Raw genomic sequence first — 14,680 nt, 5'->3', positions numbered from 1 at the left:
CTGCCCTTTTCCAGTTCTGCTGCATCATTTCCTGAAATGAGGCAACCAGATCTACATATAGTATTCACAGTATGGGCGTGTCTTGGATTTACCCTGTGGTATGATTTTCTGCTCTGTGGTCCTAATAATTCCCACTGTAAAATTTGCTTTTTTGGCTGCTACCGAGTGTTGAGCTGATGTCTGTGTGGAATTATCCATCATAATTAGAAGATTTTACTCCTGTGTGGTGGTAGTCAGCTCAGAGCCCTTTATTTTAAATGTGAGGCCAAGCTGGTTTGTTTGTCTCCCGTGCGCATCTTTTAAGATTCACAGAGACTAAAAATAACTTTTAATTGCCTGGCCTCCCGAGCAGTGTCCAGAACACTGTGCGACTCTTAGTTCCCATATAGGTTAGAAACAACCCTCGTGCTCTGTGAATGACTCACCTATAGGAGGAATTTGGCACAAGTTGGTAGCTTAAATACTGTTCTTCAGATATATTCTAGGTACATTTCACTACTGTTATCTAAAATACTTTTACTCTTGACTTGTAGCCCCAAACCCTCTAGTGAAGATAAATAACTTTTTTTTCTCTGAAAAACTAAAGAAGGATCATGCTTTTCTGTTGATTTTATTGGGGCAGGGGGTTGGACACATAGCTGAGGAGGGCAGAGATACCTCTTTTTTATACTGTTGCAATATTTGCTTATTGGACTACTTGTTTAGGAAAGTCAAGAGCTGGATTTAATTCTGCCTTCAGCTTGAGGGAAACCAAATACCGATTCTAAAAGAGTGACTCCCACATCAAACTGTGGGCTATTCTGGAGAGGCTACATCATCAGTTCCTGCTGAAGGCGTTTCACTGCAGAGAAATATCTTGGGTTTCGGTGAAGGAAAAGAGAGAAAGCAGGCATGATTTTGTCACTTAGGCACTGGGATGACCTTGGAACATGAAGGCTCCAGTCCTCCAGTGTCAAGCATTGCCGAAACCTTTAACATGCAATAGCAGTTGGGTGCACACGCAACCCCTACTGTGCTGCAAAAGAAAAGCTCATGCTCTCTTTACCAAAGGTTAGGCATCAACTGGGTGAAAGTTTTGAAGGTAGCAGGAGCTCATTTTTGCCTGTCATTTATGTGATTTTAAGTCTTCTTTTCTTTTTTTTTTTTTTTTTTTTTAATTAAATATCTGGCCTAAAAAGAAAGTCAGTTGTTTTGTCACAGTTCCCTCTGAGGACTCATTCTTTCCTGCTATAAGGGAGCACAGTTAGCATTAACTAAAGGAAAAGAGAAAATTCTTGTAAGTAGGAAAGTGTGGTTCGTGTCAAGGTAAACATTTAAACTGAAACCTAAGAGACTGCACTTGGAAATCTCAAAAAAGTGGCCCTAATTTAGGAATTTTCATTGGATATTAACCTTACCTTTTCCCCTTTCCTTTTAAAATATATTTTAGTTCCCAGGTCAGATAATTCTGTTGCTATGCTTCCAGTGGTGTTGTACTGGATGTCTTCCATAGGCTTGGAGTTTGGTCAGACAGATAACCCTTATGTGACAAAGCAAGACTGAGATATGAAAAATAAGGGAAAACAAAGCACCCGAGAAAATAGAAAGTATGAGGAAGGCAGCAAACTAGCCCTAGCGGGATGATGATCAATTATAGAGAGATTTATAGCAAAATGGGAATCAAGAGCTTGATGTGGGCCTAGGTGGTTTTCCAAGGCAAAAAACTTGCCAAGTACTGGTCAAGAAAATCTCTTAGCTAGTAACAAGGCATATTTGACAGCTTCCTTCTATCCCCTAGTGAAATGAAGTACCTTGCAAAATTGAAAAGGACATGTAACTAAAAAAGGGAGAAAACCATTCATATAAACCTTTTCATCAAAAGTTGGTTCCTGATTCTCTTCCCCAGTATAGAGACAAATTTCGCTCACTTCTTCCTTTCCTTTTCTATGCTGAGATGTAGGGTCATACTGTCTGCAAGCTCTTCCCCTACTTTTCCTTCACTAGTTGACAGGTGGGATGTCAGTTTGGATAGCCTTGGGCTGCCAAATGGTATTCTGGAAGCCAGACACATTTCTATCTGCAGTTCTTTTTGTTCCTAAGTATTTTAGGCTTCTTTGAAACCAGCTGTTATCCTTAATGAGCCCCATTAATACTTTCTTGAACTGTTACCGGTTGAGTCCCATGAGCAATCGCTGATTTTAAGCCACTCAGTCATATTCTGCGCACAAACAAAGCTCCATTTTGTACAGAGTACTTTTAAAATCCTTTATCTTGCCAAGAAGCTTTTGTATTCTATTTTCAGTAATAAATATCTACTCTCAATATTGCTCTGAAGTTATTGAGTTTAGTAATAAAAAATGTCCATGATCATAAGGTGTATATAACTCAGCTAGGAACTGGAGAGAACCAGCTCAGTGACCTGAAATACTTGTCCAGTGGCTATGCTTTCAGAGAATTAAACTTCCTGAACCCCAAACAGTCCCTTTGAACAGCGACAGGACATCCAAGTATTGTCATTGCTGTAGGAAGCCCACTTCAAAGATGCTGTAGTGGTGCAAATGTTATGACATAAGGGATTACAGTCAACAACAAAATAGAACAAACTATTTCAGTTGGAAGGGACCTACAACGATCATCTAGTCCAACTGCCTGACCAATTCAGGCCTGACCAAAAGTTAAAGCATGTTGTTAAGGGCATTGTCCAAATGACTTAAACACTGACAGGCTTGGGGCATCGACCACCTCTGTAGGAAGCCTGTTCCAGTGTTTGACCACCCTCTCGGTAAAGAAATGCTTCCTCATGTCCAGTCTAAACCTCTCCTGGCGCAGCTTTGAACCATTCCCATGTGTTCTATCACTGGATCCCAGGAAGAAGAGATCAGCGCCTCCCTCTCCTCTTCCCCTCCTCAGGAAGCTGTAGAGAGCCATGAGGTCGCCCCTCAGCCTCCTTTTCTCCAAACTAGACAAGCCCAAAGTCCTCAGCCACTCCTCACAGGACATTTCTTCCAGCCCTTTCACCAGCTTTGTTGTCCTCCTCCGGATGTATTCAAGGACCTTCACATCCTTCTGAAATTGTGGGGCCCAGAACAGTCAACCTCTCTCTTCTCGCTCTACCCCAAACGCATGTAACTGTTCTCCACTTAGATAGGCAAGCAGGTGGGATTCCTGTCTCCTAATTTTAGCCATGTAAAAGTTAGATCATCTAGTCTACAATCCCTCTAGAGCTGAGAGAGTCATTCTCAGATGCAAATACTTTCACTTGCCTTGGATGCTAGTGCAAGGAGACCCACCACCTGGCTTACAGCAGACACCTGGCAGCATCTAGGTGGCTACAGGGAGACGAATGCTGTCTTCCCCTGTCAGAATACTTGGACTCCCACAGCCTTTTGAGCCGCAGCTATTGTCAGGGATATGTAAAAGACCCAAGTTTTCCAATTGTATAAAACCCAGCTATATAATGTCAAAGAGTAAGAAATAAGGGATATTTTCATATTTCACTACAGTGCTGAGGCTAATTACTGTCTGGCATTGGATGCTGTAAGAACAGCATTATAAAATTCCTGAGGTAGAATAGTTTAGGATGAGTCAGAAGCTCTAAACCAGAAAGCCCTCTGCTGGGAAGTATTTAGAGTAAGCCTAGTGCTTATTGCTGTGACGGTGCCAGCAAAATTTATACAGCAAACAAAAGTACAGTAGAAGCAGGAGGAAGACTGAAAAACTGCAGCTAACAAAGTGGCTGCAGGGAGAAAGAACTAGGTAGAGCCATGAGCAGGTGCGGCACCAAAAGGTTACACTTTGAAATGAAGTTAGTTTTCCAGGTCAAAACTGTGATATACTGGCAGACTGATACAGGGACATCTGCGGTGCTACTTCATGCGTCACAGTGCTTTGTGAACAGACAGAGACCTTTGTTCCCTAGACAAGTCTGAATAATACTTCCTACACTAGCATCCTGTAAGAAAAAAAAAAAGTTGCTGTCAATTGGTGGTAAAAAAGAAAAGTAAAAAGGGTCAAAACGAGTATCTGAATACCTAAAAACAATTAAGTGCTTTTATTTACATTCTCTTCTACTATCTCGCAAGCATTGAAATAAAATTTTTGAGTTGATTATAGGAGAAAGGTAAGAAAATCCTACATTTCAAATACCTCTAAGAGAGAGGAAATAACTAACATATTTTATTGCCTCCAAGTTATGTCCATGGCCTAGCTTTAAAATCTGCATGCTAAGAATATGTTATTGGATATTATAATAAGACTCTGAAGTTCAAGACCTAAAGTACTCTGAAGTAGTCAGGTTTGTTGCTTCAAGCCAACAATGAACTGAGTCATCAACACAATCAAAAACATTATAGATGCTAGTGTAAATTACAAAAACATACAGCACTTATGTTGATTGATTCCTTCAGCAACAGAACTAGATTAGCATTTTGTTTTCTTTTTTCCCTCACTTTATCAGATGATACAGCATGCAATTTTGTGATCCTTAATACCTGTCATATAAGTTCATGTAGAAATGCTAATACCATATTTTTGTGTGTGTGTGCATTTTCTTCACACAAATTACAGAATGTGGGTTAGGGTGCAAGGTACCATTGTCTATATTAGAAAAGGAATTAATTAGAAAATAACGTTGCAGGAAGTATTTTAGCTTTCCTTATGCCTTTTCCTAGGATTAATACAAAGTTTATTGTTCACATTGTTCTGTCTCTGGAGTCGTATATTAAGATTTTAAAATATTGTGTATCCAAAGAATCTGTTGTGCCCTCTAGCGCCCAGTGCAAGGGTTTGTCTTTATAACAGAAGTGAAGCCTTCACCAAGGACGAGTTTTTTAATATTTAATGCAAGTTCTGTCCTAAAGCAAATGGTTTAAGAACCTTTGTCAGGAGTGATAATAAGCAGCAAGGAAAAACGATGCTAACAAATCGTTAGTATAAGAGAAATCCTATTTGATATTAGTTTCCTGTAACTATTGCAGAGAACACGGCCACTGGGACAGCAGTTCTAACCAGTTGAGTACTGTGGTTCTGCACTGGAAAAGGAAGAAAAAAAGAGAAATTGAGAAGTAATATCCTACAGAAAATATTTTTGCACCGGTCTGTACCCCCATATGTATCACAATAACACTGTAGTTATTCCTAGGCTTCTTTTGTCAGGTAGTAAAGATGACGGTCTCCCTTGTATCGACCTCTCTCCTTAGAGCAGAAGAGTTGACAGGCTTGTGCGACAGGAAGGAAGGAAGCAGGAGGACCGTGTGACTAAGAGCCTCTCACTGTGACCTGCTTTTCTTCTCAGTCTCTCTGTCTGGTAGTGAGTAACAGAATTGAAAATGGTAACCTCTGGGGTTAACAAGTCTATAATATCTCTAAATGAAAAGCAAACGATCAACAGGGATAGGGTCCTGGGAAACTATTCTTATCAGTTGTTTAGCTTGTTTTTAAACCTTGTGTTGTTAAATATTTAACACTACTAAAATATATAAATGAAACATGTCTTTAAGGCTTTTAGCTATTTGAAACTTAATTGCAACTTCTGCTAGCAGATTTTTGCCAGGAAGTAATGGGACTAGTTCACTCAAGTACAAATTCTGGGATACATAATTTGTTACTTGTAAATTAGTAATCTCTTCTGTGCTTTTTGATTGAGAAGTCTGGCCTGAGGTACTCTTTCCAACACAGGCTGGAATTTCAAATCTGACTATAGACTCAGTCTTCGTGTGTAAAGACAGCAGACCTAGGATTTGCCTTTACATCTGAATAATGGGAATCTTTGCCAAGTGTGACTGTCTGTCTTTGCCCCATTTGTGATAACAAGAGGCAATAGAGTGGAATGAATATTAACTGGTACCTGAAGAGGTAATAAATAGACAGTTTGATTTCAGAGGAAGGAACTTTATGGAGTATTTGAACTGAGAGTGGCAATGTGTTAGCTGTGATATTAAAAAGCATTAATACAACTGAGCATAGTTTTCTGTGAAGGTAATGTAAAATCTGCTGATATGCTACAGCTCTACCTGTTTGATTTTGAACACTAGCTCCAAGCAGAGTTTTAAAGGTCTTTGGTTGGTTTTTTTTTTTTTCAGGGGAGAGGTGGAGGAGGGAGAAAGTAAATTTTCTATGCTGATAATCCTTCCCTTAGATGAAACAAAAACTTGGGAGACCTGTTTCTATAGCCACTGCCCTTCAAAGTTATTTTCTATCCCAGATGTAAGATTTACATTTGTCTATTATGGAGAAAAGGTCATATGTCGAGTTGACACTCTGTTTTCATATTCAAGTTGATGCTTCTTTAGGTTTGAAAAGTGAGGCTGTAAAGGAGCCCAGCTGCTGGCTGAAGTCTGTTGTGGTGGGGGTGAACATAATTCCATGAAGTTGATAAACTCTAGATAGGCATCAGCAGGTACATAAGGTGCTGCCTCTGGTGAGTCCAGTGCTGTGTGACAATGTATTTCAGAAGCAACTAATTTTAGATATTCTTCCCAAAGGGATTTTTGCAGGTTCCTCTTACATACCAGAGTACTTGTGTGAAACATCTGCTGAGAAGTCCCTCTACGCAGCTGCAAACTGCCTGGGGAGAAAGCCAGAAAAATGAGAGGGAGAACCCACTTACTTGCTCAGTGTGCCATGAGCTCACCCTGGCAAGGTTTGTTATGGGACATACCCATGGCAGTAACTTGGTGATTGCTTCCCGGTTACTGTGAAGCCTTTCACTGACTTGGAATCAAGCTATAATATGGGATCAAGTCCTGTACATGAACACATCATCCCGTGATCTGAATGTTAACCATCAAGGTAAAAAAGTCATCAAAATAAAATTGTTTTAACACACAGTCTCCTACCCAGGCTCAAGATTAACAACCTGGCATTGGAAATAGTGAGCAAGTCAGTGATGATTAGCTTCAAAACAAATCCAACTACTTAGCCGGTGTGCAAAAGAATAATTATGCAGAGGACATAATTCTGGGGGGAGGCTCCTCTGAATTTCTGTCACAAAAAGACTCTAAGGCTTCAACAGGAGCAAAGCAACGTTTCATTGTCTTTAGTGCCCTGACACTAAATAATTCAGCCAGTGGTGAGCAGTAGAAAAGGGAGGACGGTGTTTGCCTGGCCGAAGCCCAGAGGAGGGTGCTGGAGAGCTGAGAATGGCACTGTTAAATGCCTTAAACTCGAGACACGCTGAGCAGCAGATCCATCCCCATACCAGTGTGTTTTCTCCTGCATCGGTGAAACTGCAAAACAAATAGGGAATTAGTCAAAATCTTTCTTGTGTTCGCCAGCTACTTGTGTATGCGGATGCTCTTCCTACATGTGCTGTCCTTCAAATTTATTTCATGGCTCCTTTTCATCACTTCATTTCTGCATGGTTCTGCTGAGCAGTTATTTTGTTACCTCCACCATCCTTTCTTGGTCTATTTCACATGTCAAAGAATCTAGATATCTTGAGTTTCACCTGTACATTTAACAGTTTACTTATAGAACAGATATTGTTGCCGTAGTATTTGATACAAATGAAGAACAATAATTTATATTTGATGGATAGGCAAACCGATGCTTTGAGACTAAGGGAGATTCACCAAAAATGTAGCCACCTCCAATCTGCCTATGTGCAAAATTTCAGCCCTTTAAACTGTTCTGCTAGCCAATCTGTAATGCTTAAAATCCACCTGGAGCAAACTTTGCAATTTAGGATTTGCCCAGGAATGTTTCAGGTAATGATTGTGTAGTGTGAAACACGGGGACAGTCCCTGGGGCCAGAGCTGGGATCCAAACTTCTCTATGCATTAACAGGGCCAGCCACCAGGCTACAGCCTTGCTATGTGAGAGCTGTTGGTTCCTCAGCTCTGTTCTACAGGTTGAAGTGTCTTCAGCATAGAGGTGCCCTGCCTTCCCCCCCTCCTCAGCTCCTGCTCTTCTGCAGTATCATGGGGCTTGGTGGCTGAGGTGTGAAACCTGTGATGAAATCCTCTCCGAGGAGGCAGGGTTTCAATTCCAGTCTTAATCGTTAGGCTATAACATAGAAGGGGGGAAATTAAAAAATTGGCATGTGCCAATCAGGAAAAGATATATGCCAACTTCTGGGTATGGGAGTGGGGGGCTGTGGGTAGCTGTTCACTTGGGATGTACCAAAATGGTTGGGGAAGCAGATGATTCAAGACATATTCCTGATATTACTTGCTGTTGCATTACTGTTGCTTAGCTGCGGGTAATCTGCCTCTCTGTGGCCCTATGACTCCTGAGCCCGACGCCCCTTCGCCTGGATGTCCATGTCAGCTCGGGGGGGGGGGGGGGTGGAACCTTCAAACATTGGGATACACATTTAGCAAAGGCTAAATTTGTCTTTGGACCTTCAAAATCAGACTTTGGGGCTTAAAAAATGACACCCTCAGCCCCTAAAATGAGTCCTTGAACCTTAAAAGCGTCAACCTCAGAACTTATGAATGAGGCTTTGGACTCTAACAAGGGGGGTTTGGACCCTGCAAATGAAACTGTGGGTCCTCAAAATAGGCTGTGGGTACTAAAAGGTAGGCTTGGGTCCTATAAAATGAGGATTTTGGCCCCAAAACGGGGATTTGGGCCCTAAAAATGAGTCTTTGGATGCTTCAAATGAGGTGTTGGACATTAAGGGAATGAGGCTTTGAGCCCTAAGTGAGGACTTTGTGACCATGGGTTTGGACGATATGAGGCTTTGGGACCATGCACTTGGACTAAAATGAGGGTTTGGACCATAAAATGGAGTCTTTCTACCCTCAAATCAAAGCTTTGGACCTTAAAAAATGGGATTTGGGACCTAAACCTGAGGCTTTGAGCCCCAAAAGAGCGGGCTCAAAAAAAACTGTTCATGAAAGTGAACATAGAAACAAAAATTCAAAAGTGAAGACATTAAGAGAGGAAAAAATTAATAAACAGCCAAAAAACCTAAACAGATGGAGACACAGAATTTTTTAAAAGTGACTGGGTATAGGACATACTAGAATGAACTAAAAAATAAAGACAGTGAACTGGTTAAAAATAGATGAGGAAAGAAAATCTAAAAGCGATGGGGAACAGGACAGACAGGAAACAATTAAAAAACAGGGGGTGACATCTTGATAAAAGTAGACATAGAACAGAAATTTTAAAAGCAACAAGATACCACAAACAGGAAAAAATTAATAAATAGGGACAGAAAATGAGATAAAAGTACCCCTAGAAACAAAATTGCATAACAAAAACAATTATGAGAGCAAAATATTGAAAAATAGGAACAGTTAACTAGTTAAAGTAGACATAGATTTATCTTCCATTCAATGTGCCTCTGCTCGTGCAGCCCTTGATTATGTTGGTTGTCTTTGCTGCTGGCTCCTGTTTTGCCTCATGAAACCCAAGGACCACCAGAGCCTTTCTCACAGAGCTGCTACCCAGCCATGCAACCCCTGGCCTCTGTCATTGCAGGGGCTTAGTCCACTTTAGGGGCAGAACTTTGGATTTGTCCTTATTGGATATCATATGTTCCTTTTGGCCCATCCCTCCAGCCTGTCTATATCCTTTGGAATGGCAGCCCTGCCCTCTAGTGTAGTGCCTACTCTCTTCAACGTGGTATAATTGACAAATGCTATGAAAAAGCAAAGCACTCTCTCATCTCAACTGGGTCATTAAAAGCACATTAAACAGGGCAGATTGCAGGACAGGCACCTTCAGGACCCTACTAGCTAGATGCCTCCAGGCAGAGTATGACACATTGACCACAGCCCTCTGAGCCCAACTGTCCAGCTGGTTTTTTTACCCTTTTACTTTGCCATCCATGCTGTCCATAATATCCTATCTCGGACACAAGAATATTGTGGGGGATGATGAAGAAGGCCTTGTTGATTTCCAGGTGAAAGACAACCACTGCTCTCCCTGGGACCAGCAATCCTGGCCTTTCCTCATAGAAAGCAAAGAGGCTGGCCAGGCACAGTCTACCCTGGGTAAACCCAGTTACCTTCTCTTTCAGACACCCGGGAATGGCATTCAAGTGGACACGCTCTCGGTCACAAACTTGAGTTTCACTGCTCATCCATTGGCCATTTTAAAAATGTAGTTGATATAGGGCCCAACACAGGCTGCAGCCAGCAAAGGGGCTGTCCTGGGGAGCAGCTGGAGTTCGGTTAGTGACCCCCTGGAAAACACCTTCTTGTACCCTGACCTCTCAGCCCCTGCCAGGCCAGGGCCCAAGCGCTGCCACGGACTGCTCACGCCTGAAGCAGGCCTGGGCTATGATGCTCACTGTTTTGATGCGCTCAGATAAATACAAGCTTTTATAATACTAAATATGTGATGTAAGCCTTTGCAGGACTGGAACATTACCATATCTGGTAGCTACTCCCCCCCTCTCAGGATTGCAGTCATCAGAGGTGTGAAAGGGTAATGTAACCGCTGCCCATACCTCCCTCCTCCCTGTGCACAGAAGGGAGAAATGCATTCCCATGGAAGGAGGTGTTATTGCAGTACACGTGCAGAACCTGCCTTGGCAAGCTGCCCTGCAAGGTAGAATATTACAGTCTTACAGACCAAGCAATATGAGTTTTTGGCAAATGGCAGAGTGGAGGTACCTTAGAGTGATGTAAAATTACATATTCATACAAGTTGTTGCTACTTCAATAATTTGGATGTACTTAGTGTTTACTCTTTGAGAGTTCTGGTTTGAGAAATATTTTGTTTCTATAATGTGAACTAAAATCACCTCAGTGTGCCCCATTACTTTAGATTGCTTCTATGCTCAGTCTGCATGACATAGTTGGCAAAGACGAGTGTATGGTTCAGAGATATATGTGCCATGCACTAAGTGGCATTAATCATGTAGCTATATGCATACTTTTATCTTTTTTTTACATTGCTGTGGGGTATCCCCATTTGTGCCTGGACCTCCTACACAAAAGGCACCCTGCAGCACCGTAACCAGTCATGCAGATCCACCATCGCTGCAACAGCACCGTCACATTTTAGAATTACTTCCTTACTGTACATCTGTGCTGCCCAGCCCCTTCCCCTCCCCCCTTTTTTCTTTGCTATCTGCAGTATTGCAAACCCCAAGAGCAATGAGCAGAGCTGAGAAATCCCCGAAACTCAGTTATCCGTGCAGCTAGTCAGCATAGCTCTCACAGCACTCAACATGTGCATTGCTTCCCCCATTGGGTTTTTTGACCTTTGCTGTGGCCTATTGTCATTTAGCATCCTGCATCACATAATGTCACAGGTCCAAATAATTTGTTCTGGGATTAATTGCTGTGGTTCAGAGGCTCAACCTGAAGAGCAATGTAGCAGCTGCTATAGAGGAGTCAAAGCTGACAATAAAACCCCAAGTGGAAAATTGAAAGAGAGATAAGCTCCTTTCCCTCTCCTTTCCCTCCAAACTCAAACACTCCACCTAAAGGATTCTTCATACATTTTTGGATAAAGAGACATCATGGTCATCTTTTTTTTTTTTCTTATAATTGCTCTGTCCCATAACAGAACCCATCACTACTGCAGTTTTACCTTGTGGGAAGATAGCATAGCAAGATGTTTTTGTTTGGGGTTTTTTTTTTTTCCCCTCTAACTACTGCTATGGGAGCAGAATTTTACCTGGAAAAGTGTGCATTAATGTTTCTGATAATGAATACAATTATGGAAAATTATTTTGGTTTAGAGCCAGAACAGTCAGGGACACATGCAGGACTGGGAAGCAAGAACACTTTATCTCTGCCACTGATAATCTCTTTGGCCAGGGAAAAGTTGTGTAGACTCCTGTTTTGAGTGTTCACTCACTTAATATAAGTGAATTTATCTTGATTTTTGGGGAGGGGGGGTGTGTGTGTGCCAAAGGGCCACACAGCCCCTGTTCCAGTGGATTCCTTAGAGACCCATTGGCAGTAGGCAGTTGTTGAGAGCAAGCTCAGGTTGGGCACCCAGAAACAAAAGGCTACTTTTGAAAAAAGGGCTTTAAAGCATTAGCGTTATGAAAATGCTCACTATCATGAAAGCTTATTTCAAAAGGTAGGCTAGTGCCCCAGATGAGTCTTCCAGGAGAGGAAGGGGAGGAAGGGCAGCCAAACATCCACGCCGGTTTCCCAGTCTCCCTTCACACCTGCTTTCCCTCTGCCCCACCTGGCTTCAGGAGAGACACCACCCCTGTTGCGCCTTCCCTGCTGCTGCGGTTGCTCTGGGGAATCATGGTCCACACGTGGTACGAAGGCTGGCAGCATCGTGCTCCCCGATGTGAGAAGAGCCCAAGGGTGACTGTCTTGGTTTCGGCTGGGATAGAGTTAATTTTCTTCTTACAGTACAGTGTGTTTTGGATTCAGTGCGAGAAGAATGTTGATCAGACACCGATGTTTTAGTTGTTCCGAAGTAGTGCATATCCCAAGTTAAGGATTTTTTAGTTTCCCGTGTTCTGCCAGCAAGCAGGTGTACAAGAAGCTGGGAGGCAGCATGGCCAGGACAGCTGACCTGAACTAGCCAAAGGGATATTCCGTACCATAGAACATCATGCTCAGTATATAAACTGGGGAGAGTTGGCCAGGAGGGGCTGATTGCTGCTTGGGCATCGGTCAGTGGGTGGTGAGCAACTGCATTGTGCATCACTTGTCTTGTCTTGGGTTTTAATTCTCTCTTTTTTTTGTTATATTCCTTTTCATTACAATTATTATTAATATTTTATTATTATTGTTATTATCATATTTTAATTTACTGCAGTTATTAAATTGGTCTTATCTCAACCCATGAGTTTTAATTTTTTTTCTGATTCTCTCCCCCATCCCACTGGTGGGGAGGAGTGAGTGAGCGGCTGTGTGGAGCCTAGTTGCTGGCTGGTCTTAAACCATAACAGTCCTTTTTGGCGCCCAACGTGGGGCTCAAACCCACGAGCCTGAGATTAAGAGTCTCATGCTCTACTGACTGAGCTAGCCAGGCACCAATATCTTGCCACAACGGGGCATCCAAGGTGATAATGTGCTCAGCTGGACAATGGCTGAAATCTTTTCACATATCTTGCTGCTCACTCAGGGATAGGAATCAGGTGATTACCTCTGGTTCTGCCTCTTTATAGCTTGATGGCATTAGGGTACACTGTGCACTGGTGTCTACTACAGCCTTATAGTCCTTTGGGTCTGATGTGCCAGACCATCAAATCTGCACAGTCCAGTAAACCTGGTTGTGCCTTTCTTCCACCTGGCTGGATGCAGGGCCCCTCTAGTCCTGGTCATAGGATTCTTCACTCACTGCTTGTAAAAATAGATTAGAACTCCTTCTCATAGGATCAGGAGTAAGATCAGTCCTTTCACTCTGTCTGGCACACTGCTTGTGCAGCCCACTGGAGACTGGAGCAGCAATTTTCCTGGAAGAACCCTGATCTGTGATTGTTTTTCCTTGCAATTCACATACCTGTGCATCTAGGACTGAGGTAGGTTTTCCATCCCACTTCATCATATCCTCTCCAAAAGCTTGGATGCTCCCTGCTCAAGGATAACTTTGCTGTTACCGAGCAGTTTTGTGTTGCTTCACAGGAGAGCTGTAAATTATGATGGTGGTTTTGAGTTGATCTTAGGAGGTCTTGCTGCCACACAATACAGTGATCTTTTGACCTAAGTTATTTTTTTGACTGTAAGAAAGGATATAAAAAAATAAACATCAATGGAAAGCTGAGAGAAATGGGAACAGGAACATGTCTTACATGTTCCTGGTCTGTGTAAATGCATCATAGAATTGAGTTTTAAAAAATGATAAAGTAATAGAAACCTCTGTGGATAACTAGTCATCTGCTTTATTAGCGATATGACAGGAGTCATGCAGGAACATTTAGCCTGGGACTAACAGAAACCAATTTCTTCCTTTTTTTGTTTGTCTACCAAAACTTTTGACCAAGATACATCTACGCTGCTCTCCTTCAAACATCTACATTTCATGGCAGGACTTTTTACTTTATCTGTAGTAGTACAGGCAGACCTGCATAGTATTGAGTACCTAACACAATGGGGTACGGATTACACTCGGATTCCTCTGGGTGTTGGTCTAATAAAAATCATAGGACAAGTGCTGAACTGCTTGCATAACCTCCTAGGTGTCAGTGGTTATGCTGCAGAGACATTTAGTCAAACCATTCTCCCTGGCAATATGTTCTGAAATACAGCATTGTTTTCAGGCCTGCTGGAAACATGCCAGGTTTTTGCTGAGCCTTACGTGTGCTGGGGCATGACTTGGGGTAAGGCTGTGTGAATATATTGCCTGCAGTGTTCACTAATTCTAATGGTTTCACCCCTTGTAATGTAGTGACTCATTTCTTTGTGTGCATGTACATGGCAGGTAACACTCCTAAAGCTCTTCTTATAGTTTCTGATGTGGGTTGATACTTGACTTGCTAATGCCAGTGTCCTCTCTTCATGACATTGCTTTTGGAAAGTATTGTTCTTTAAGACAAATTTCAATTTCGTTTTGATTACCATATCCAACCTCCTTGCCTGATTTTCCACCCTGAGGCAGTATAAAACCTAAAATCATTCTTTCACTATGCTGAGAAGAACAATGGCTTAGTAGTTCTTTGTGTATCCCATAGCATTGATTATTTGCTTTCCCACTTCCAGAATACAGTTGTATTCTGGAAAACTGCCCACTTACAATTAGATGCTAGGATTCGTATAAAAGATCATGAAAATACCATTTATATTGTTTGAAACAGATGTGGGAATGTACGTTTATCTGTGTCTCCAAG

General features: G+C 42.1%; 1 non-coding gene across 1 annotated transcript; it reads right to left on the bottom strand.

Moving 5' to 3' along the window:
• Positions 1-12,812: 12,812 nt before the first annotated feature.
• On the bottom strand, positions 12,813-12,885 carry TRNAK-CUU. The gene has a single exon. It is a non-coding gene; the product is annotated as a tRNA-Lys (tRNA).
• Positions 12,886-14,680: the final 1,795 nt, after the last annotated feature.

The sequence above is a fragment of the Aquila chrysaetos genome, chromosome 18 (genome assembly GCF_900496995.4).
Source record: "Aquila chrysaetos chrysaetos chromosome 18, bAquChr1.4, whole genome shotgun sequence".
Lineage (NCBI taxonomy): Eukaryota > Metazoa > Chordata > Aves > Accipitriformes > Accipitridae > Aquila > Aquila chrysaetos.
The sequence above is the reverse complement of the archived record's forward strand: the minus strand, read 5'-3'. Positions and strand labels throughout refer to the sequence as shown.